Source organism: Bos javanicus, chromosome 27, assembly GCF_032452875.1.
Source record: "Bos javanicus breed banteng chromosome 27, ARS-OSU_banteng_1.0, whole genome shotgun sequence".
Classification (NCBI taxonomy): Eukaryota; Metazoa; Chordata; class Mammalia; order Artiodactyla; family Bovidae; genus Bos; species Bos javanicus.
Genome location: NC_083894.1, coordinates 41,179,247 through 41,182,536, shown reverse-complemented (window position 1 = coordinate 41,182,536; position 3,290 = coordinate 41,179,247). Strand labels below are relative to the sequence as shown.

Here is a 3,290-nt window from a genome sequence, read left to right as displayed (position 1 = left end):
GATGCTAAAGCTGAAACTCCAGTACTTTGGCCACCTCATGCGAAGAGTTGACTCATTGGAAAAGACTGATGCTGGGAGGGATTGGGGGCAGGAGGAGAAGGGGACGACAGAGGATGAGATGGCTGGATGGCATCACTGACTGGATGGACATGAGTTTGAGTGAATTCCGGGAGTTTGTGATGGACAGGGAGGCCTGGAGTGCTGTGATTCATGGGGTTGCAAAGAGTCGGACACGACTGAGTGACTGATCTGAACTGAACTGAATATGATGTCATAAGTCAAATGTATTTCAGTTAAAAAGATGGTGGCTACCTGAGCTGTTTTCAGTTTTTACTATTATGAATAAAACTACCATGTATTCATATTATTTTAAATCGACATTATTATAATATGATGTTTTTAAATCCAACAGCATGGACTGTATTCCCATTTAAGATCATTTTCTGTAGTTTGTTAGTTTTTAATTTTTTCTCCTTAGATTATTTATATAATTTTCTTATTCCAGTTATTTAATCATTTTTATTTTTATCAGGACTGATTTTTTAATTGTTATTTTTAACTTCCATTTGGTTATCTAGAAGGTAGAGAGGTTTTTCTAAGATGATCTTGTATCCATCAACTAACTAAACTCTATTATTATTTATGGTACTTTAAAGTTTTGGTTTGGATTTCTAGCTGCAGCATCACTATAGTCTCCAGATAATATTGCTATTATCTCTAATTCTTCAATTCTTAGACTGCTTAGCTTTCATTCACAGGATCACTTGCAACTTAAGCAAAAGGGATGACAATGGCCATCCTTGTCTTGTCCATCATAGGAAAATGAATTTGAAACTGGCCCATGAACTTATTAGATTTCCTCTAAATTTTTGGTTTGCTTAACAAATGTTACTAAGTAAATGAGAATTTTGAGTTTACTAATCATAAATAGGTGTTGAATTTTTCAAATTTTTTTCCTAAATATTCATAGTTTTCTCTTTTAATCTGTTAATGTGGAGAATCACACTGATGGATACTCTGAAGGTGAACCATCCTCTTACTTCCAGGGTAAGTTCTACTTGATCATTATTAATTATTTTTCATATACTTTTAAATTTATTTAATTTACATTTTATTTAGAACTTTTTAAGTTTTAAGTTTCATATTTATTGACTGAAAAATATCTACTTCTGCTTCTTTGACTGCTCAAAAGCTTTTGACTGTGTGGATCACAACAAACTGTGGAACATTCTTAAAGAGATCGGAATACCAGACCACCTTAACTGCCTCCTGAGAAACCTGTATGCAGGTCAGGAAGCAGCAGTTAGAACTGGACATGGAACACCAGACTGGTTCCAAACAGAAAAAGGAGTACGTCAAGGCTGTATATTGTCACCCTGCTTATTTAACTTAAATGCAGAATACATCGTGAGAAATACTGGGCTGGATGAATAACAAGCTGGAATCAAGATTGCTGGGAGAAATATCAACAACCTCAGATATGCTGATGATACCAGTCTAATGACAGAAAGCGAAGAGCTAAAGAGCCTCTTGATGAAGGTAAAAGAGGAGAGTGAAAAACCTGGTTTAAAACCCAACATTCAAAAAACAAAGACCATACAATAACAAACTGTAGTTATTTCAGTTTTCTTTATTTACAAATGCTCCAGTATTGCTGATCACTTTTGCCATAAGTGTCATTAATCTTACAAAACAACCACCTTTTAATTTTGTTAGTGTTTTCTGTTGATTTAAAAAATATGATTCTGTTCTTTTCTCTTTATCTTTATTATATCTTTCAATCATATTTCTTTGTATTTCCATTGCTGCTATTTTTCTAACTTCTTGAGTTGAAGTTTTAGTTTGTGGTTTTTAACTTCTTTCGTTTTCTGGGCAATGTATTTAAATCTATAAATATCTTCTCTGTGTTGCCTTAGCTATGTCAAATAAATTTGGACATGTTATGTTTTATTGCCATTTAATATCAAGCATTTCATTGTTCCCTTTTTAGTCCAAGGGTAATTTCACAATACATAATTTAGTTTCTACAAATATGTGAATTTTTAAAATCTTGCCTTTTATTATTGACTTCTGATTTTGTTTTATTGTGAGAATGGTAAGTCTGTGGAATTTATTGAAATTACCATTGTGGCCTAATATGCCGTCAGTTTTTGTAAATATTTCTCATGTAATCAAAACCAATTTGTTTTCCCTGCTTTTGTTTTTTGTCTTTTAAATTCAAAGTTCCATATATATCTAATACCTAGAATATTAATCTAACTGCTCTGATTTTTCATAGATCATTTGTCTGTATGAGTTCCAAGTCTGATATTAATGCATAAATATGCTCAAGTACAAATATTGAAAAACATGTTTTCTCTCTAAATTTCTGGAAATATTCTGAAGCTATTTTGTTTTGAGAGCATAGGTTTATGGTGGCTGAAATTCTTGTTCTAGTGTGTCTTTTACTAGTGCATATTTCCTTTTAACTCTAATTCTATTTTTTGCCTTGAATTAAATGTTGCCAAATATGAAGATTTCTCTTTGAGCCTTCCTTTGGTAATATTTTTTATTTTTTTCATCCTTTTTTTATAGTCTTTCTGATCTTTTATTTTTAGTGTGACTTTTGTAAATAACGTGCTCTTAAATCTTGTTTTAACAAATTCCTGGCTGGTTTGTCTTGTTTCCAATGGCTTTTGTCTTGTTTCATTTGCATGTTACACAAGTTTTTACTGATGTTCTCATTGAGAGCGTTGGTCTAATACAAGCTACTCTGTCATATCCAGAAACAAGGAAATGCATTTTTTAATTTTAAACGCATCTCATTTGTTTCAACTATGTGAGGTGAAGGGCATTTTTGAAAGAAACAGCATACTTTTCAAAAAAGAGTCTTGGTAGCCTTTTGAAACAGGGATGACAATGCATTAGTTAATTCATTCTTTAAATGGAAATGAATACAATTTGCCATCCTTATCTTCCACGTGGTATTTAACCTCAGAATCTTACGTACCTAAGACAAATATCAGATATTGTTTTTGAAAATTTGCATTATGAAGACAACATTAAAATCTATCACATTTACCAAATTGATCCACTGTGCAGTGGCATAAATGATCTTCCTGGACACAATTATAAATGTTCATTTTGCCCATCATTCAAAGACAGGTCCAAGAATTTTGAAACTCATTTTTACAAATTGTCCATGTCTCTACTATTATAACTAAAATCAATCCCCATGTAAAATATTTAGGCAGAACTTTGGTGAATAGCTTTCTAAATTTTATCTCCCATTGATATGCCCAGGACAGTCA

General features: G+C 32.2%; 1 long non-coding RNA gene across 1 annotated transcript; it reads left to right on the top strand.

Moving 5' to 3' along the window:
* Positions 1–429: 429 nt before the first annotated feature.
* LOC133240089 (uncharacterized) lies at positions 430–3,069 on the top strand. Its single transcript, XR_009734100.1, has 2 exons — positions 430–1,047; positions 1,193–3,069. It is a non-coding gene; the product is annotated as an uncharacterized LOC133240089 (long non-coding RNA).
* Positions 3,070–3,290: the final 221 nt, after the last annotated feature.